At 42.6% G+C, this 22,761-nt stretch overlaps 1 protein-coding gene and 1 pseudogene across 2 annotated transcripts in view; one reads left to right on the forward strand and one right to left on the reverse strand.

Moving 5' to 3' along the window:
- The window catches only part of LOC144506912 (RNA-binding protein Nova-1), a 267,644-nt gene that overhangs the window by 145,111 nt on the left and 99,772 nt on the right, over positions 1–22,761 (forward strand). Inside the window, exon 1 of one of the 2 annotated variants that reach the window (XM_078233274.1) lies at positions 19,952–20,005. The exons of the other annotated variant lie outside the window; for it this stretch is intronic. The gene's annotated coding sequence lies outside the window, so the exon portion shown is untranslated. Of the gene's footprint in view, positions 1–19,951; positions 20,006–22,761 lie in introns of those variants that run through there. 2 annotated transcript variants of the gene reach the window in all.
- On the reverse strand, positions 11,919–12,037 carry LOC144507418 (5S ribosomal RNA; annotated as a pseudogene).

Raw genomic sequence — 22,761 nt, forward strand, 5'->3', positions numbered from 1 at the left:
GGGCGTCAAGCTCACTGGCCTATAATTATCCGGGTTATCCTTGCTACCCTTCTTAATTAACAGGACCACATTTGCTATCCTCCAATCCTCTGGGACCTCACCTGTGTCCAGTGAAGAGACAAAGATTTCTGTTAGAGGCCCAGCAATTGCATCTCTCGCCTCCCTATCCAGAGAGTAACAATTCTGCACCAAAGCATTTCACAATGCTGTACATTCTCTCTTATCTAATACTGCGATAAAGTAAGGGGGTTTTTCAGAGGAATTGACCAGGTGATCTTCTTTGGTGCAGAGTTGGATGTTTTGGTAACCTGAAGCATCTCATGGAGACTAAATGGGTTGTACTATGGAATTTGGAAAACTTGTGAATTGGACTCAGAGGTACTGACATTTTATGCTAAATTTGTGTTTAATGATTCAGATCAATGCAAACAAATGTGTGTTTAATTTTGGCAAATGTAGCACTTCTTAAAGAAACAGAGGCAGAAAATCCACACCACCTTCAGAGTTATGGCAGTTTAACATCGCAGTCAGCAAGATATTTCCTAACTTTCAAAAGTCAGCTGCTATTTAAACATGAATTAATCTCCTCTGAAATCCTTGATATGCACCATTGATTTGAAATACATCCTAATGAGGCCATGAGTCATTTCTGGTTGTGATTCATTGATCGATATTGCAGTTTGTGCAATAGGGGATGTTACTGGGAATGGCTCTGTGGTTAATCCAGACAGTAGTGTGTTGGGCATTCTAATGCACAATCCTGTGGAGTGTGTTTGACATTGCTCCATATTTGAGATTCTCCAGAGTGTTTCACATTGCGTGCTGATGTGAAGGCTGCAGGGAGTATGGGAAAGCCTGGATATGACATCCACTTAGCCAGTTATCGGTGGTTTATACAGAGTCATGGGAGCAGATGAGTTGCCTCTACTCTTGGTTCAGGATGGTATGTAATGTAGAAACATTTTCTGCTTATATATATTTTTTAAAAACTGTTTGTCACTGGAATTGTCCAGTCCCGCTGAAAGTCTGGCTGGGCTGTTGAATCTCTCTTGCTGGCTCCTGCAACAAAGCCGGAAAATCATTTTCCTGCTTTCAAATTCAAATTTTGAGTTGATTTGTCTTCAAACACATAAGCACATAAGTGACACTTTGTTACCTGAAACATTGATCCAACTTATTTCACATAAAGCGGCTCTGAAAGGCCAAAACCTTTCAAATTCTGTAACACAATTCCATAATTTTAGCTGGATTTGTATCATTGTACTCAGAATGGTGAACTCGATGTTTCAAAAACAAAAGGCAGGAGATAGTCATCGACTTCAGGAAGCTTAAAGGAGAACATGTCCCTGTCTACATCAACAGGGACGAAGTAGAAATGGTCGAAAGCTTCAAGTTTTTAGGTGTCCAGTTCACCAATAATCTGTCCTGGTCCCCCCATGCTGACACTATAGTTAAGAAAGCCCATCAACACCTCTACTTTCTCAGAAGACTAAGGAAATTTGGCATGTCAGCTACGACTCTCACCAACTTTTACAGATGCACCATAGAAAGCATTCTTTCTGGTTGTATCACAGCTTGGTATGGCTCCTGCTCTGCCCAAGATCGCAAGGAACTACAAAAGGTCATGAATGTAGCCCAATCTATCATGCAAACCAACCTCCCATCCATTGACTCTGTCTACACTTCCCGCTGCTTCGGCAAAGCAGCCAGCATAATTAAGGACCTCACAGACCTCGGACATTCTCTCTTCCACCTTCTTCCGTCGGGAAAAAGGTACAGAAGTCTGAGGTCACGTACCAACCGACTTAGAAACAACTTCTTTCCTACTGCCATCAGACTTTTGAATGGACTTACTTGCATTAAGTTGGTCTTTCTCTACACCTTAGCTATGACTGTAACACTACATTCTGCATTCTCTCGTTTGCTTCTCTATGAACGGTATGCTTTGGCTGTAATGTGCGCAAGAAACAATACTTTTCCCTGTATCCTAATACATGTGACAACAATAAATCAAATCAAAATTTAAAAAACATTTATTTTTAAGAAACTTCAATGAGCGTGAAATTGTAGCGGAAAATAAGTCCATCAAAGTAAAAAGGTAACAGCCATTCCAGCAAGGGTTCTGACATTTATTTCTACAGTTATACTAAACTTCGAGGCGTTGAGTGGATTCAGTGACGTTAATATCTTACTGGAGTAATCTGGACAATACAAGTTCAATTAGAAGCAGAATCCCCACTGGCTCCAAAAGTCCATTTGGCCAATTCTGTAACCGTTTTGTGACTATCTATTTTTCTATTTGGTCAGTATTTTTTTTAACATTTTGTAAAACTATTGCTGTTTACAAAACTGTTTCTCTCCCACAATTAGTTGCCGTTTCTTCTGCGATCTTAGTGGATTAACTCTGGGCAGGTTACACAATGGTCCCTCATTACTAACCACAATCTGATTTATTTAATGTCCCCTTTGTCTAGACACAGCCTAATTTCAGTTTCCAATATTGCCGATGCTGTAAAATGTTTTAATTTGTACACACAGCTATTGATTTTGATACTCAGTACTTCAGAGGCAGTCAGTAAGAACAATTCTTTTCCAATAGCGTGAATAAATAATGTTGTGGTACTGTCTTAATGATTTGCTATCTTGTGTCTGCTTCTCTCCCTTGAGTTTTAACTTGGGAGGCCCCCTACATTCCAGGGATTCACAAAGAAAAGTCTCATCCTACAAGCCTTGAAGATGATGAATTAGCCTCTCAGTCCAGTTTCAGTCTTCTTCTTCTTCACCTTAAAACAAAATAATTATTGACATTAAGCAGTTACTGCAAAACAACCAGGAAATCCCCTGCCTGCTCTGTGCTGCTCTCTTCTCCCCATGTTAAGTCTGTGTCTTTCTTATGACTTTTTAAAACAAGAGTATAACATGCATAGGTGTATAAGGAGTATAGTAAGGGGCAGAGGACACAACCTTGCTGGGCACCAGTGTTGAGGATAATCATGGAGGAGATGTTGTTACCTATCCTTACTCATTGAGGTCCATGGGATAAGAAGTCTAGGATCCAGTCTTTCTCCGTGCCAGAAGCTTAGAAAACAGGAGTGACGGCATACACCCAGACCAGCGGTGACACTGCATTGATTGGTGAAAAAGGATGCACTCAACAATTATCTAATGTCCCTCCCATTTTTTTCCTTCCTGAAGCAGACATGTTTATGTTTTGCAGTAAAATCCTAATGCAATCATCAAACATTGAGGGATCTTCCAGCACAGTGTGAAAGCTTTGCCAATTACACTTTTAGGTGTTTAGATCTCTTCCGCTGTGAATACACAAAAAGAAGGAGCAATGCAAACCCAATAGCCCCTCAAACCATTGCTCTCAGAGTCTAATCTTCTCCAGCTACATAACCACCTGAAAAAATGACCCAATTTAGGGAATCAAATCCCGTAAAATAATTCCAACTCGACTCCTGAAAGCAACCAACAAAGTTGCAAGAGATCGTGGTGACTGGGAACACAAAGCCCTGAGATGTATCTAAATCTGATACGCCACATTCAGGAACTGTTCTGGTTTACCTTCATCTCCTGGGAGCAGAGGAAATCAATTAGAAAATGATGGCTCCCATCATGCTCATTTAAGTGTCTTATTATTTCTTCCAGCGACATCTCAAAACATTTCATATACACAAAATTATTTTCAAGGACAGTGACTGTAACCATGTTTCCATACACAGCAAATGGTGTGCGAATCTCACCAAAACAAAGAAACAGTTGAGGGTACTTGAGGATTCGACTATTTTGGTACCACATCCTGGAATGTAATTTCAAACTGCAGGAGTTGCTTTGTCCATGATAACACATTACATCAACTGAACGATCTCGGAGGTGCAGTGAGCATTGCAGCTGCCTCATTTTATATTCTTGTCATCACATTTGCAATGAATTTAACTGGCAACTGATGAGGTTTGGAAAGCATGCCATACTAAGGCTCCTGAGAAAAACACAGCAGAGTGTGATGTATCAGAGCTGACTAATGAGCATGTGATAATATCAATAGTTCCAAACATTGTTTTTATTGAACATCTGCTGATAACATGAAACAGTTGGTGTCTTGTTTGCAACAGCACTTTTGCTATCTAAAGTAGCAGCGGTATAAATGTGATAGTTTACGCTGAATATTGGGCAGCGTTAGCAAGTCTACAGAGTAAGAACTGTCAGTGCACAAGTAAAATATACCTACAATCTCCAAAATTATATAATGTTTCTATTCTCTAAGGCAAAGCACACATTTCTGGTAATTCACTTTTTCTGGGGTATGTTTCCAGCTGCGATGGAGTTTAGAAGAATGAGAGGGGATCTCATTAAATTATATAAAATTCTGACCAAGCTGGACAGACTGGATACAGGATGTTGTTTCCTCTGGCCTGCGGGTGTGGGGGGGCGGGGGGGCGGGGGGGGGGCGGGGCGATGGCGGGGTGGTTTCAGAATACGAGATCGGCTATTTAGGACTGAGATGAGGAGAAATTTCTCCACTTAGAGGGTGGTGAGCCTGTGGAATTCTCTACCACAGAAAGCTGTGAAGGCCAAACCACTGAATATATTAAAGAAGGAAATAGATTTCTAGACACTAAAGGTGTCAAGGGTTATGGGGAGGGCGCTAGAGTGTGGCTTTGAGATAGAGGATCAGCCATGACCATGTGGAATGGTGAAGCAGGGTTGAAGGGCCAAATAGCCTACTCTTGCACCTATTTTCTATATTTATGCCTTGCCTATGTAGCTGGCAGTTTATTGTTGGAGATCATTTGGTTCTGTACGATGGGGGGCGGGGGAGTGGAGACAGGCGTGAGAGAAGGTGGATCCTGGTCTCAGATGTAAAGGTGTGGACTTTCTATTGCTATTCTGCCTGAAATTTGTGAATGCAACATTGGCAAGGAATTGAGTTGTGAATCTACTGACCAGAAGCTACTTTTACAAACATCAGGGGAGCTTTCTGGTGAAACAGATTTTTGAAATTCCTCTTGTTATTTTAAATTGTGGGTTGTTCACGAGGCTGTTTAAGTGCAAGCATTAATTTTGCACCCAAAGGATTGAAATTCTATTTATTTGAATCCTCACCAGACTTGAATCCATTCCATCATCGCTCTCAAATTTCTTTGTGCGAACTCTGAAAAATACCGATTTTCTTAATAGCTTTTCTTAATTTAAAATTGGGTGTGATATAAAGTTCTGACCGGTTATGTTAGCATCATAATTTTTTTCAATAAAATTTCATCAGGGACTTTCTCCTATCAGATATCGGTTTTACTTCAAGTGTAGATGTGACTCGAACACAAGATTCAGCAAGGCATCTTCACTGAGAACTGAGCCAGCAGTTGAATATTTAAAATGTCCGGCCGTGAGATTTCTGGTCAAGATCCAGAACACTGATGATGAACAGACACAGTCACAAATCTCAAGATATGCCAAGTGGAATGTGATGTAAGATTGAAATACATCTAACAACGAAAATAAAAGCAGCAATTTGTCAAAAAAAGGGAGAATATTGTTTTCTGGAATGACCGTTAACTCCATGGTATGTTGACAACTAGGGAAGAGGAGAACACTCCAATATGCTGCACTGTCAGACATTTATGTGCTTAGAGCTTTATGTCTTTTTGCTCTCACTGCAGTTTTTTTGAGCTTGTGTGTACTTTTTCTTTGCACTTGTTTTGTTCGATGTAGCTTTGTGCCCTTCTGTTTTCTCCTGTGTCCCCATTTTCAGCCAATGCTAAAAATTTAATGCCAATCGTACGTGATTTGTAGATGTAATCCATTTTGAGTCGCCTCTGATGTTGACTGCCTCATGTTGACTGCTTTGAATAATATCTCACCTGTGGGAATTTTTATGGATGCTGTTTTCTAGTTGATGGCTTGACATCTCAATTAATTACTGCAGTACTGGTTGTACAGTTTTGCTACTGAAAAACTCCAAATAGGACGTAAATCAAAGTATATCCCACATTTTCAAAGCCTTATTAGCCAGAGTAAACTGTAGTTTTTTTGGTCTAGCTGTCTATTCACCCTGGCAATCTGCAGGAAATTAGATGTTCTGTTCTCGATACCTGACACTTCAAGTGCAAGCTGTTATTTCACTGAAGGATCTGGATGACGTACATTGTGACATGGTCAACTTCTTTTTTGTCACTGTCTACATCCCCCTGTCCTCTAATTTCTTCCAACCCTACCTCTTTCTGCAGTAGCCCCAGGGAAAAGAAAACAAACCTGCCGGTTACTAATAGCTGCGTTTCTCAACAGCCTGATCTTTGACCCTACACTCAGCACAATGGCTTTGTAACTGCTGACCTTGCTCCTCAACTCTACCTTTGATGCACTTGTTTTCTAGAAGCTCCTTTACAGTCTCCCTTCCTCATTAATACCCTTTTAAAAGTGTGATAATACTGTGCTATTTTGATATATTTTTTGTTTAAGGTGGGGCTGCTTCAAGAGGAGTGTTGCATTACAGGAGTTAATTAACCTGGGGAAACGCACAGCAAATGCTAAGAATGCAATATTGTAACTGATTTTAGCTAGAGTGTGTTACTTTGTAGAGTTAATGGACCTTTTGTTTATTTAGGTCCTCCTGGGATTTCAGACTAGGTATACAGAGTCTAAGTTAATGGGAGGAGCTAAATTTACAGGGAAGAAATTCTGCTTCAGTGTCATTTTCAAAAGAAAGGGAGTTAGAATCAGAGAATCTACAGTGCAGGAGGAGGCCATTTGGCCCATCGCGCCTGCACCGACAACAGTCCCACGCAGATCCTATCGCCGTAACCCTCCGAATCCCGCTACACACTAAGGGGCAAATTAGCATGACCAATCAACCTAACCCGCACATCTTTGGACTGTGGGAGGAAACAGAAGCACCCGAGGAAACCCACACAGGGAGAATGTGCAAACTCCACACAGATAGTCACCTGAGGCTGGAATTGAACCTGGGTCTCTGGAGCTGTGAGGCAGCTGTGCTAACCATTGTGCTACCCTGCTGCCTGGACTGCCAAAAAAAAGCAGTGCCTCTTTGCCTCTCTCTCCAAAGGCTTTCTGGGAGCTCCAGGACTGTTAACCTAAGACAAACAAGTATGTCTGTGATTTGCCAACTAATTTTAAAGAGAAGTTTAAGTCGATAAGAGAAATATTGCTTGATTGAAACTCATAGTGCTAGATTAACAGTTAAGAATTGTATCTTGTCATGTTTAAGTATAGTTCAATTGTTAAATGTTAAGATAATTCATTTGTTATAGTTAAACTGTTGTTTAGTAAAGTTTGTTTTGATAAAAGCTTCCCAGTTTGTCAGTAGAATCGCGCATGGAGTGAAACATCTTATCCTCATGCTGGTGTCAAAAATTAGGGTCTAGTCTGGCTTCATTATATAACTTGGGGTTTCTGATCTGGAATCCTAACAAAAGCCTGCTGACTTAACTATCTAGTGCCAGGCTTATCATTGTTGCATAATAACTTTTAACAGCCAACTATAATCTACGATTGATTATTGGGAAATTATGGCCAGGAACCTCTGGTCCCTCCCGCCATGGGAAATGTTGTGGGTGGGCGGAGAATTTGATGGACCAGCAAAAGGTCCGTTGACTTTGGACAGGACCCGAAATTCCCGCCTGTAACCCAGAACAACATCCTGCCCTGCCGGTGTTGCAAGTCATTAGCATCCTTACATAAAGTGTACTCCTGGCATATTTATGAAAACATGATCATTTTACTTCCAAAATACCAGGATCTTGTAAAGAAAGGGTTCCTGCGAAAGTTGGGATCCCTTGAGCTTTTTAATGCATCTATTTGTATTTTACTTTTCCAGGTTCTAGGCTTATAATGATCAGCTAGGTTATACACTCCTGATCAGAAAAGAGCATCAGTCCATAAACACTAACACCATTCCTGGAAGGTACAAAAAGAAACAGAAAGTAGCAGCCAATTTAGGAAGTTTTTGACAAAAGTTCCTTTATGTCTATCTGATGCTCAGCTAATTTCACTCCCCCATCTCTTAGCCCTGAAAATGTTTTCTCAAAAAGTGGTTATCCAATTCCCTTTGAATCTGCCTCCAGCTTCTAACTTCCAGCTAGTGTATTCCAGATCTGAACCACTCGTGTGAATCTGCATCCACTAAACTCAGCTAGTGCATTCCAGATCTCAACTGCTCACTTTGTGAATCTGCCGCCACCAAACTCAGTGAGTGTATTCCAGATCCAAACCGCTTAGATGCATCCTTCACTGCACAAGAACATTTCAAAGAATGGTCATGGATAATAACCTTCCCATCTTCATCGACAAACTCACGTTAAACTTTACATTTGAATTCTGTAGATCATTGCCCTTAACTGTTTCATTATCAAAGTAAAGGGTGCTTTCAGGACTTTCGTCCATTCGCTAGTCTATACAAATTCAGTTGTAACATATTTTCCTTTTTCCAAGATCCGGCCTCTATTGGACAATTTCTATTCAGTTTAGTGCTATTCCTGAATGTAATAATCGTGCTGCCCATTCCCTGCTTCAGACCATTAATAAAAAGGAAGGACTTCCCTCCTGTGTTAAATCCTGAAGTACCGCACTGATGGCATCATCCAATTTTGTATCTTTAACTTCCATAACTGAGTCCGCACCATTTCCCTTGTGATAAGTAATCATTTGAGTTTTCATTTTATTTACTCTACAAAAAGTAAAGCTAACCCTTTCCCAGTTAAAAACATTTATCTGTTCACCGATTCTCCCATGCATTTGTCATTCACTGTAGTTTTGTATGGGTCTCCTAACAGTCTGTCCCAATTTGTTCTTTAACTGAATTTGGTTCTAATATAAATATAAATACTTTCCCATGTTCAGAAATCTACCTTTCTAGACTGATTTCAGCTTGTCAAATATTCCCTTTTTTCCACGATTTACGTTAGTGCGGGAAATGTGAATTCAAAACCATGATCAGGCCACATTATGTAAGTAGGGATTAAAGGTTAAGTGCAAGGACCCTTGTTCTTGAACTCTTGCCAAAGATGTGCAGGTTATGTGGATTGGCCATGCTAAATTGCCCTTTAGTGTTCAGAGATATGCAGGTTAGAGGGATTAGCCACAGTTAATGTGTGGAGTTATGGGCAGGTCTGCAGGTGGGCCTTTCGGAGTATCGGTGCAGACTCGATGGGCCGAAAGGCCTCCTTCTGTACAATAGGGTTTCTATGATTCTAATTAAATACAGGCACCATGTTGGTGAGACAGCTTTGGACCATCATTTTTTTGCCAGCTCTGCTTTCACCAAATTCAACAATTTGATTTTCCATTCAAATTAGCAACCTTCCAAATAGTCTGAAATCTCCTCCAGTTGAAGGTTGTTGGATCACTTGGGCACTTGCCACACACTGTACCTCTCCTCTCCCAGCCCAGTGTGCGCAGCAATGCTGGAATTTCTCATGTGCAGCTCACCGCACACAGCCCCAAGAGACCAGGCACCAAAGGGCTGCCACAACACACAGGATTCAACCCCGTAGCACCCACTAATGTCGCGGCTAATCCAAGCCCCCCGGTGTAGCCCTCATTCACCCACAATGCCGTGCCAATAGGCAGGCAGTTCCGCAGTCACCGTAAATTCCAGTGCATAATTTGACATCAGGATCATTGTGTGCTTGTGACAACACAATCCCCACAATGCAGCACAGCATGGGCCAGATTTGGCACGTGGCTGGGATGTACATTTGGCACTTCTACTTTAGATATTCCATCAATTATCAATAACCTGGCTCAGAATCTTAGAAACAATTTGCTTGATCTCCGTAGCAGGCAATGATGAATCTCAAATTTTTAAAAATAAATTAAGTGCTAATTCTCTGTCCCTGATGTGGTAAGTCATGGCAGTTAATTAAATATTTGTATCACAGCTGTCTCTTATAGCTTCACAAGTTGTTCCACTTCAGATCATTACAGATGCATGAGGAGTTAATGAATTGATTTACAGAATTAGGCAAAAGTCCTTTGCTTGTTTCTGCATTGATTCTTCATTGGTCAACTTTATGGTTGTTGAAATTTGGTAACATCATTCCTGTACTCTGCTTAGTTGGGTACATCGATTAAACAGGTCTAGAATATGTTGAATTGATAATTTTGGGCATTTTGAATTGAATTAGTTTCATTTGCATCATCCAGTATTGGTAAGACATGATCAGATTCTTCTCATCATTTTCTGCTATTGACAAATGACATTATTGTCAATAAGTCACGAGAATAGATATTCAACTCAGCCCCCTGATTGGTAAACTAGCAGACTGGATTGCTCAGTGTTTATAGCCCTTGCCCAATTTTAGTTTCATTAATTTTAAAGGAATAAAAATCCAAAAGGTTGCATACAATGCTCTGTCAATTTACCACCCAGGTAGCATAGTTGAGATTCTAACCCAATACTTTGTGATGCTGTCTGACTGCAACATGATGCAGTGTAAATGTAGTGAGGAATGATGAAAGTGATAAACTGAAATATGATTCTCTGGTAATTTATCCGAATACCAAGTTTTAATATTAGTAAAATCCATCTACTAATGACTGATCCCTACAGTCCAGAAAAACATTCGCCTTTTGTCCTATTTTGTAATAAACTGGATATAGCAAGCTGATACAAATAGCTTGGCAGAATGTGGACATTAACAACTAAAGCAATGAGATAATCTGTGTTTTGAGTGATGTTGGTAGAGTGATCCATGTTGACCAAGAGTGTGGGAGACCTTCCCTGCGACAGTAAAATAGAATCTTTTACAAGCACCTGAGACAACAAATCTACCCCGAGTTTAATATCTCACCCAAAAGACGGCATCTTTGAGCGCATCCATTCCTTAAAGCCACACTGATGATTCAGCACTGATTACTAGCTCGGGTTTCAAGAGTGCAACTTGACCCTATGACCTGCTAATTCAGAGGCAAATGTGTTAGCATGAGCTAAGTGGTTGACAGATAATGATTCCATTGATCAGTTTTTTTCCTGGGATTGTGTACGGGAGTTTACATTGACTTTATTCAGAAATGTTAATTTGCTTAGTCGTTGGCGTTGTACATTCGGTGATTTTTTCTTAAGACTTGTATGGTTGTGATTATCTTGCTCAATAAGAATGACTGTGATTAATGGAAACAGAACGCTCTGAAAAACACTCAGTGGGTCAGCTAGTGTCTGTGGAGAGAGAAACAGAGTTAACAGCTGAAATTCTCCGGCCGTTCACACCCTGCTGCTGCGGCCAGAGAAGACAGAGAATCTGGCGCTCAGCCAAATCTCCATTCATTGCAGCGGGACGGGAGAATCCCACTGGTGTGAACGGCCAGAGAATCCCACCCAGCATTTCAGGTCGATGACTGAAACGTTAACTTTGTTTCACTCTCTACAGGGGCTGCCTGACCTACTGAGTGTTATCAGCATTTTCTGTTTTTATTTCAGTTTTCCAGCATCCTGTCTATGTGCTGTGGAATGTCTAGCAATAAGTAAGTGAAGTGGTTGAGGGGAAATTTAATAACTCCATGGAGGTGAAAGCCCCGTCATAAAGTTACTTTATTTACACCATATATCTGTACACAGCCAGCTCTCCAGTTGCTCCCTGCTGAACGCAGGCTGGGAGACTGACACACCTGCTTTAAACAGGGAGCATGAGGCTCCCTGATTTAGCCATCAATTAAGGCTCATCAGGTTCCTCTTTTTGCTGTCCAACCAAATAAACAAAATCAAATTAACTCAGGGACAACTCAAAAAGGGCAACTCATGAAAAGGAGGGGGAACTGCCCGAAACAAGAAGCAAAGCAGAGAGGAAACTTAAAACATCAAATTAAAATGTGATTATCGGGGTCAATAATACACCCCAGTCCCTTCGGGACACCGCGTGCTCCTCTTCAAGGTCACCCAGCCACAAATATAGCCACAGTGGAAAAGCCTACTGCACCTGGTATTCCCAGACAGTCTCCCATCCAAGTACTAACCAGGTCTGAGACTGCTTAGCTTCTGGGGTTAGATGAGATCGGGTGTTTTCAGGTTAGTATGGCCGTTGGCAGGACTCATCAGGTAGTTCATAATCTAGCAAGCCAACCTCATTAGCCTGGCTGAAGTCATTAGTGTACAGGCTGCTGGTCTTTTTATACAGCCTCCTGGCATTCAGTTTGTTATTGCTGTTACTGCCGGGCAGAGGAAGGGATGTGCCCACCGATTGGTTGTTTGTGAATTTGCCTGATTTTAGTGAATGTTGAAGTTGCTAATAACAGACGCAAAATCTGATAGGCAAAGAAAGAATTAAAAATCATAGAAACCCTACAGTGCAGAAGGAGGCCATTCGGCCCATCGAGTCTGCACCAACCACAATCCCACCCAAGCCCTACCCCCACATATTTAGCCGCTAAACCCTCTAACCTACGCATCTCAGGGGCAATTTTAACCTGGCCAATCAACCTAACCCGCACATCTTTGGACTGTGGGAGGAAACCGGAGCACCCGGAGGAAACCCACGCAGACACGAGGAGAATGTGCAAACTCCACACAGACAGTGACCCGAGCCGGGAATCGAACCCGGGACCCTGGAGCTGTGAAGCAGCAGTGCTAACCACTGTGCTACCGTGCCGCCCAACTGAGGTCACCTTCTCATTCTCACAGCATTTCAGACAGTTTACCAATGGCATTACCATAAGCAAAGCCATTTGGCCCATTGAGTCTGCTCCGACTCTCAGACAGAGTATTCCAGGCTCTATCCCTGTAACCCTACAGATAGTCAGCATGGTTTTGTGAGAGGGAGGTCATGCCTCACTAACCTGGTGAAGTTTTTTGAAGAAGTGACTAGAATGGTTGACGAGGGAAGGGCCGTGGCTGTCATCTATATGGACTTTAGTAAAGCATTTGACAAAGTCCCTCATGGTAGGTTGGCGCAAAAGGTTGGATCTCATGGGATAAAGGGGGAGGTGGCTAGATGGGTGGAGAACTGGCTTGGTCACAGAAGACAGAGGGTGGTAGTGGAAGGTTTTTTTTCCGGCTGGATGCCTGTGACTAGTGGTATTCCGCAGGGCTCTGTATTGGGACCTCTGCTGTTTGTGATTTATATAAACGATCTGGAAAAAGGTGTAACTGGGGTGATCAGTAGGTTTGCGGACGACACGAAAATGGCTGGACTTGCAGATAATGAGGAACATTGTCAGAGGCTACAGAAGGATATAGATAGGCTGGAAATTTGGGCAAAGAAATGGCAGATGGAGTTCAATCCAGATAAATGCGAAGTGATGCATTTTGGTAGAACTAACATAGGGGGGAGCTATACAATAAATGGCAGAACCATAAAGGGTGTAGATACGCAGAGGGACCTGGGTGTGCAAGTCCACAGATTCTTGAAGGTGACGTCACAGGTGGAGAAGGTAGTGAATAAGGCATATGGCATGCTTGCCTTTATAGGACGGGGCATAGAGTATAAAAGTTGGGGTCTGATGTTGCAGTTGTGTAGAATGTTGGTTCGGCCACATTTGGAATACTGCGCCCAGTTCTGGTCGCCACATTACCAGAAGGACGTGGAGGCTTTTGAGAGAGTGCAGAGGAGGTTTACCAGGATGTTGCCTGGTATGGAAGGGCTTAGTTATGAGGAGAGATTGGGTAAACTGGGGTTGTTCTCACTGGAAAGGCGGAGGATGAGGGGTGACCTAATAGAGGTGTATAAAATTATGAAAGGCATAGATAGGGTGAACGGTGGGAAGGTTTTTCCCAGGCCGGTGGTGACGTTCACGAGGGGTTGTAGGTTCAAGGTGAGGCGGGGGGAGGTTTAACACGGATAACAGAAGGATGTATTTTACACAGAGGGTGGTGGGGGCCTGGAATGCGCTGCCGGGCAAGGTGGTGGAGGCGGACACACTGGGAACGTTTAAGACTTATCTCGATAGCCACATGAACGGAGTGGGAATGGAGGGATACAAAAGAATGGTCTAGTTTGGATCAGGGAGCGGCGCGGGCTTGGAGGGCCGAAGGGCCTGTTCCTGTGCTGTATTGTTCTTTGTTCTTTGTACACATTTATCATGGCTAATCCATCTAACCTGCACATTGTTAGACACTAAGGGGAAATTTAATGTGGCCAATCCACCTAACCGACACATCTTTGGACACTAAGGGGTAATTTACCTTGGCCAATCCACCTAACCAGCGCATCTTTGGACTGTGGGAGGAAACCGGAGCACCCAGAGGAAACCCACGCAGACACAGGGAGAACGTGCAAACTCCGCACAGTCACCCGAGGCCAGAATCGAACCCAGGTCCCTGGCACTGTGAGACAGCAGTGCTAACCACTGTGCTATCATGCCACCTTCATTAGTATGGCAATAAGTACAGACAAATTTATAAATGGAGGAGTGGCCAGAATTCTCCAATGTCATTTGCCCCGTTGCCAATGAGAATGGAGAATTTGGCACTCAGCCAAATCTTCATTGACAGCAGCGGGACCGGAGAATCCCAGTCACAGGCAAGGTCGGAGAATCCGGCTGATGACAGGATTTTCACAAGCAACAAGGAAGTTCTTGTCCCTCATGAAGGAGAACTGTCATTATATTTCCACATTAATCATGGTCCACTGCTGCTGATGTTTTAAAATTAGCTTTGTTTTTTTTAAATGCATATTTCATTTATTTTGCTGAGTACTGGGATGGGGCAATACGTACCTTTATAAAACTCCTAATGAGATTGTGTGAGGTGAATCTGTTCTCTGCAGAGATCTGGAACATTCCCAACTATCTCGAAGAAATGCAAATTGGAAAGTTCAGCTAATTTGTTTTATTGGGGAGTCAAGTGCAGCATTATTAGCATTGTATTTTGCCAATGTGTAATGAATATGGTTTAAATATAGAATCATGGAATCCCTACAGAAGAAGGCCCTTTGGCCCATCAAGTCTGCACTGACCCACCAGGGATGTTCCCGATTGAGGGGGAGTCCAGAACCAGGGGTCACAGTCTGTGGATTCAGGGTAGACCATTTAGGACAGAGATGTGGAGACATTTATTCACCATAGAGTGGTGAGCCTGTGGAATTCATTCCCTCAGGAAATAGTTGATGCTGAAACATAGAATGTTTTCAAGAAGTAGCTAGGCATAGCACTTGGGGCGAACGAGATCAATGGTTATGGGGAGAAAACAGGATTAGGCTACTGAGTTGGACAATCAGCCATGATCGTGATGAATGGTGGAGCAGGCTCAAAAGACCAAATGGCCTCCTCCTGCTCCTTCTCTGTTTTCTTTGATTGCTTTAATGCGTTGCCACGCCTGGAACCAGAGATTGATTGGATTTCTAGTTCTGCAATTCCTAACCCTCTCAATGCTTAATTTTAAAACATTACAGGATCATGAACAAACCAGTGGCAAACTGGGTGGCACGGTGGCACAGTGGTTAGCACTGCTGCTTCACAGCCCCAGGGACCCAGGTTCGATTCCCGGCTTGGGTCACTGTCTGTGTGGAGTTTGCACCTTCTCCCCGTGTCTGCTTGGGTTTCCACTGGGTGCTCTGGTTTCCTTCCACAGTCCAAAAAATGTGGAGGTTAGGTGCATTGACCATGGTAAATTCTCCCTCAGTGTACTCGAATAGGCGCCGGAGTGTGGCGACTAGGGGATTTTCACAGTAACTTCATTACAGTGTGAATGTAAGCCTACTTGTGACTACTAAAAAAAAACGGTGTGGAATCCCCATATCTCAGAGTTTTGTTGGCTTTGTATTTATACCGACCTTTTCCCTTTGGGAAGAGTGGAGAAATATTTGAAGGATTGGCAGGCAGTTTTTAACCGATTTGAGCCATGGAATGAACACTCCTGTTATGGAACTCAAACCCGGAGCTTCTGGCTCAGAAGGGGCACTATGCCACAAGACCTCCTTTAGAAGGTTTGAAGAGCTGTTCACAACATTTCCCAGAAGCACTGCACCATTCTGCTCTTTTTCACATATTATTGAGTTTTTTAAATGTAATATTGAGTGTTGAAGGGTCACCATCTGAAAATGTAAACAGCTTCCAGAGTATTGAAAAGGTCCATTGGGTTGTAATAATATCAGTAAGGCTGTAATTTATAACTGAAAATAGCCATTGCCAGAGAGTGGTAGTCACAGGTTAGATTTTGAACTAGCACTGTGGCAAATTGGTAAATTGCAATTTTTTTCCTTGCAGTGAGAGGTCTTGGCAGTTGTTGCCCTTGACAATATACTGGTGGAAATAAGGAAATTATTTCTACACTCTATTCTTCTGATCTCTGGTGTAAATACTCTTCAAGTGCATCTAGTGTAAAATACTCCACAAAGTTTAGACATGCTAACCACGACTATTGACTTACTAATCAACAATTGTAAGGTCAAAGTAGATACAAAATCTTTCAAACCAAATAACACATTTCTACAGATTTGTTAATAATGTGATATCCATAATTACATACTTACATAATTACCATTCTTAGCAGTGTAGAGGATCAGAAGGACCTTGGGGTCCGGGTCCATAGGACTCTTAAATCGGCCTCGCAGGTGGAGGATGCGGTCAAGAAGGCGTATGGCGTACTAGCCTTCATTAATCGAGGGATTGAGTTTAGGAGTCGGGAGATAATGCTGCAGCTTTATAGGACCCTGGTTAGACCCCACTTGGAGTACTGCGCGCAGTTCTGGTCACCTCATTACAGGAAAGATGTTGAAGCCATTGAAAGGGTGCAGAGGAGATTTACAAGGATGTTGCCTGGATTGGGGGGCATGCCTTATGAGGATAGGTTGAGGGAGCTTGGTCTCTTCTCCCTGGAGAGACGAAGGATGAGAGGTGACCTGATAGAGGTTTACAAGATGTTGAGGGGTCTGGATAGGGTGGACTCTCAGAGGCTATTTCCAAGGGCTGAAATGGTTGCTACGAGAGGACACAGGTTTAAGGTGCTGGGGGGTAGGTACAGGGGGGATGTCAGGGGTAAGTTTTTCACTCAGAGAGTGGTGGGTGAGTGGAATCGGCTGACGTCGGTGGTGGTGGAGGCAAACTCGTTGGGGTCTTTTAAGAGACTTCTGGATGAGTACATGGGATTTAATGGGATTGAGGGCTATAGATAGGCCTAGAGGTGGGGATGTGATCGGCGCAACTTGTGGGCCGAAGGGCCTGTTTGTGCTGTGGCTTTCTATGTTCTATGTTCTATACCACCAAGGTGTGAGTTACAGCACAAAGAATTTTCTGAAGTTGCCTGGGTATGAGACATTGGCACATGCCCTGTATTGTACAGTGTATAATTATGCTGACTTAATGTTGGTAATAATTAGGACATCTATTCAATTAAATATATTATGAAAACAAATTCCAGAGAGTAACTTTATTCAAGTCCACACTAGCTGATATTCATTGCTTTCAGTAAGTACCAGTTCCGGAGAACACAGTAATCCAGGGAGCTGCATGGAGCTTGGTGATATAGTGTCAGCTAAATTAGTGCTAGATTACTGCTGACGAGATGTGAGTTCCAAAATATCCCAGCGTAAGTTTCACATTCTGCCCATGTTAATCATACTGCACTCTTCCCTACAATTGAAAGAGAGCACTGTTGAGGGTTATACTGACAATTAGTTTGGAGAATTTGGTTGTTATCCAGTGTAGCATTACAAGATGCTCAGTTGCACAGTTGAGCTCATTTCTGAGCCATTCTGAGTGATGGGGTTTGTGGTACGTAAAATATATATATTTTCTAAATAGTCATCCTGATTAACATAATTGATACACATTTCTGCAGAAATTTTTTTTATTCATTCGCGGGATGTGGGTGTCGCTGGCTAAAGAACAAAGATGTGGAGATGTCGGCATTGGACTGGGGTAAGCACAGTCAGAAGTCTCACAACACCAGGTTAAAGTCCAATAAACCTGTTGGACTTTAACCTGGTGTTGTGGAACTTCGTAAAGAACAAAAAACAGTACAGCACAGGCACAGGCCCTTCGGCCTTCCAAGCCTGCACCAGCATTTATTGCCCATCCCTAATTGCCTTTGAGAAGGTGGTGATGAGCCTCCTTCTTGAACCTCTGCAGTCCCTGAGATGTGTGTACACCCACCATGCTATTAGGGAGAGAGTTCCAGTGATGGTGAAGGAATCTCTCTATTCGGTGCCAAACATTATAAGAAATGTATCCAATGTCAGCAATTTTCCAATCGATTAATAATTCCCATTTTATCTATTGCCAATTGTGAGTTGTTCTCACAAATACATTGCTAATGCTTAAAATGAACAGATAAAGTATTGATGTTTTGTAGATATTCCTTTCTACCACTTGTTTCGTGGGTACGGGATTATACAAAAACACTATTTTAAACAATATTCAAGTCTAAGGTGCTGGGGGGTAGGTACAGGGGAAATGTTCGGGGGAAGTTTTTCACACAGAGGGTGGTAGGCGAGTGGAATCGGCTGCCGTCAGTGATGGTGGAGGCAAACTCAATAGGGTCTTTTAAGAGACTCCTGGATGAGTACATGGGACTTAATAGGATGGAGGGTTATAGGTAGGCCTAAAAGGTAGGGATATGTTCAGCACAACTTGTGGGGCCGAAGGGCCTGTTTTGTGCTGTAGTATTTCTATGTTTCTATGTTTCTCATTACATTTTGGTTTGTTTTTAAAAACTCGACCAACTTTGTTTCTGTGACAGTTGACTGCATTTTGAATAATTTATGTGTTGGGTTTCCTCCGGTTTCTTCCCACAGTCCAGAGCTGTGCAGGTTAGGTGGATTGGCCATGCCAAATTGCCCCTTAGTGTGTCAAAATGTGTAGGTTAGGGGGATGAGCAGGATAAATGAGTGGGGTTACGGGGATGGGTAAGATGCTCTGTTGGAGGGGCGGTGCAGACTCGATGGCCGAATGGCCTCCTTCTGCACTGTGAGGGTTCTATGATTCTCCAAGAGGAAAGTGTGCATGAACATGGCCCGGATCTCCTTTTCCTCCCCTCCCTGACATGCTGCCTTTTAGTCTGGGCTCAATACAGGGGCTGTAACGTGATCTTAGTTTTGTTGTCATCTGTTGTCTGTTGACCTTCTGAATAATGCTTGTGTTAGCTAAATTGATCAATCCATATCACATACCATCATTGAGTGGAGAATTAATGTTTTCAACCTAAAGACTCCCCTGAGAGCCTCCCATGAAAGTAAATCAATGTCCTTCTTAAAGCTGCCCTTGGGGATAGTAACAGCATCATCAGAAAAGGATCAGAATTAAAATAAAGCCCAAAATGCTCGTAAAGCGACAGGTTGGCTAACTAGATAGATACATTTTGATTTATTTTGAACAGCATTATGGATCTTTTCAAAGTTTGACTCTATTCTGAACTTCTGAATTTTAAATCGTGCCCAATGTTTCATAAAAATATTTAAATACTGTGGTGATGAATTAGTGATGATGAACAAGTGAGGAATTCAGTCAGAAATATTTTCTAAAAAGACCAGTGGATGGATGGAGTCACCTGGAAAGGCTGCTGGATTAATCGTGGGTGGGATTCTCCGGATGCACGCATCCCAAGACCGAAAGTTCACGCCCAACCTCAACCTGAATGGATCACTGAATTTTACATCCCGCCCGCTATGATTACCGTGGCAAGCAAGATGGGAGAATTTCAGTCTCTGAGCGATTTCCTGAGGTAACTAGTTGTGTTTATGGGGATGATTTGAGCTCACATAAAATATAAAGAAAGACGGAAATGAGGGAAAACCTGAAATGATTGAACTCTGAGAAGAAAGAATTGTTAACGCTGATTCCATTGGACCAAAAATATTGGAGAGTGAAATAAGATCAGGAAATCAGCTGAAAAGTGGCTGGAACAGTTGGAAGACACAGAATCTGGAGTTAAGCACTTGTAGAAAGCACAGAAGGAGGGTGACGAGAACTAGTACACACTTTGATAAGAAGGTTGTGGTAGCGTAGCCCCTTTAAGGGGGCGCTCCCTGAGGGCCACATGATCAGGTGAGGCAGCATGGGAAGCCAAGCCAATCGGGTGCAAGGGTTGGGGATGAACCTCAGTGGAGCTAAGGAGAATAGAGTAAGTGTGTATTCCAGTTCATTCAGATCCTTGCTTGTATAGATACGTAAATATTGCTGGTAATAAACCCTTTATAAGTTGAAACCACAATGAGTCACTGCAATAAATCCTTAGAGGCAGATGTCCCTTCATTTCCCTTTATTTGCAAATCTGACAACAACATACAGAGAGCTTTCAGTTAGCCATCTACACTAGGTGTTCCAGAGGAACTGACACACCTGGTTAAATACAAAGCAAAAAGCTCCCCGATTGGCCCATCAATTTGGCCCTTAATCAGGGAGTTCATATTCTAACAGGCCCACCTCAATGCCTGATTAAAGTCATTACAGTTGTTTGTTCAGAAGGAACTCTTCAAAATGCAGCTAATGAAAATGCAACAAAACTTACTCCAACTTATAAATCAAAGAAAGGTTTAATAAAGAAACATCATTATTCCAAATTTGGGGCCTCGTCCTGGGCCAATCCAAGCTCGCCATAATTCCACATAGTTCCTTCTTTATAGTGAATCAGCTGGTCAGCTGACTATTACATCCCTCTGCAATTGGTTCCATGGTTTGCTGACCCTTACATCTTGTTCCCATTGGTCACATTACATCCAATACAAAGTTGTCACTGGTTACAGTCTAACACAGTCACCCTCGGAATGATTACAAAGGGACATGAACTTTGGAATGGAAGTTAACATTTGCAAAAACCAAAGCGATGCATGCCTCAAAATCACCAAGAATTAGTCAGTTCTTTGTAGCAGGAAGAGAACTAGAATAAGTGCACAAATTCAATACACAGCTGGAAGCTGCAATGAAGAAATAAGAATAGCAATGGGAAAGGTATGTTGGTAAGAAGAATGTTGCTCACTGGAAAGATGTATGAACAACTCACCAAGTGACTTTTTGTTTTCTACTGATGTGACACTGGAATCTTACGGATAATGGCGACCAATTGGCTAAATAGCTTTGAAATGTGGATTTGGAGGAGAATAGGAAGGATAAGTTAAGCAGAAAAAGTACCAAATGATGAAATGCTGAGGAGACTGAACAAAGAAAGAAAGTTGCTGAAGTTAATTAGGAACAGACAGAGGGCAGAATTTTCCCATCCCGCCCGCCATGGGAATTGTGGCGGATGGGACACGGACGATGCAAAGGTCCGTTGACCTTGGGCAGAATTTTCCAGCCTCGGGGCGAGTGCGGCCAGAAAATCCCACCTAAAAAGTCTGGGGAGTGCACACATTAAGAGGAAAAGGACTTGTAAGAGGTGTTATGGAGGAAAGATTTGAAAGAAAAAGAGGAAGGAAGAGAAAATTAATGCTGGATGGCTTGAAAATTGAAGGAAGTATTGGGAAATGAAAAGACTAGCACAGGATAAAAAGCATGGAAAGACTGTACCAAGAAGCTGCCTTAAGGCAGAGTGCACATAATAATGATATAGCTGTATGATGGGAGGTTGGGCATGAAACTAGTTGGAAAAAACCTACTGCTAAAGGTCAAACTTGACGAGAGAATTTTCAAATGCAAATGATTTCCAACATGAAGATAACTTGAATTGTGGTATAGACATCTTTACTTGCTAAAGTCACTCAGTATTCCAATTTAAACCATTCTGTAGAATAAAAGTCATTAATGAATGACAGAATAAAATATCAGTCTCTCCTTTCTTTCTGTCACACTTTGTTCCAGAATAATTGAAAGTTTAAACCTGCCATTGACAGCAGCCAGACGAATGGCTACCAGTGTTCAGAGCAAGCAAAATTCAAGGATAAATAAGATTACTTGCAGCTCCCAGCCTGAGTAGAGTACCACAGTGCCACATTTACTGGGATCAGAGTCGGCAGAAGTTGAAGTTTTTTATGTTAAACATTTTCCAGGAACAGGGGGATCTTATGTCGGTCGGATCGTGCATTTTGCCTTCAGGCCGTTCGGTCACTTCTCTGCTCAGGAAGGCTGCTGGCCCTCGGAGGAGCTGCTTGATCTCCTCGATAAGGTAGCAGCAGCCCCTATCATGGCTGCCTTTGCTGCTTATACTCTGCAGGCAGCTCCTGTCTCCTGGAAATGTAGTGGCACTAAGCCTGTCTTCGGCCCAATTAGAGTATTTATATGTCAAGTTTGCATACAAGTTAGGAGCAAGAGCAGGCTATTCGGCCCTTCAGGTCTGGTCCACCACTCGATAAGATCATGGCTGCTCCAGCTGGGGTCTCAGCTGCACTCTTCTGTCTACCCTCAATGCCATTTTCCTCCCTCATCAGTCAAGAATCTGTCTACGCAGCCTTAAAAATATTCAATGACCCAGCCTCCACTGTTAAAGTATACAGTAAATGGTAGAGCCCTTAGAAATATTAGCATACAGAGGGATCTAGGTGTGCAGATCCACAGTTCCCTGAAGGTGGCAACTCAGGTGGACAAGGTGGTCAAGAAGGCGAATGGCATGCTGGCCTTCATCGGTCAGGGCGTTGAGTATAGGAATTGGAAAACCATGTTGCAGCTGTAAAAGACTTTGGTTAGGCCGCATTGTGTACAATTGTGTACAATTCTGGCCGCCACACTATCAGAAGGATGTTGATGCATCGGAAAGGGTGCAGAAGAGATTTACCAGGATGTTGCCTGGTTTGGAGGATATGGACTATGAAGAAAGGTTGAACAAACTTGAATTGTTTTCATCGGAGTGTCGGAGGATGAGGGGGGACCTGATAGAGGTTTACAAGATTATGACAGGCTTGGATAGAGTGGATAGTCAGAGTCTTTTTCCCAGGATTGAAGGGTCAA

The sequence above is a fragment of the Mustelus asterias genome, chromosome 18 (genome assembly GCF_964213995.1).
Source record: "Mustelus asterias chromosome 18, sMusAst1.hap1.1, whole genome shotgun sequence".
Lineage (NCBI taxonomy): Eukaryota > Metazoa > Chordata > Chondrichthyes > Carcharhiniformes > Triakidae > Mustelus > Mustelus asterias.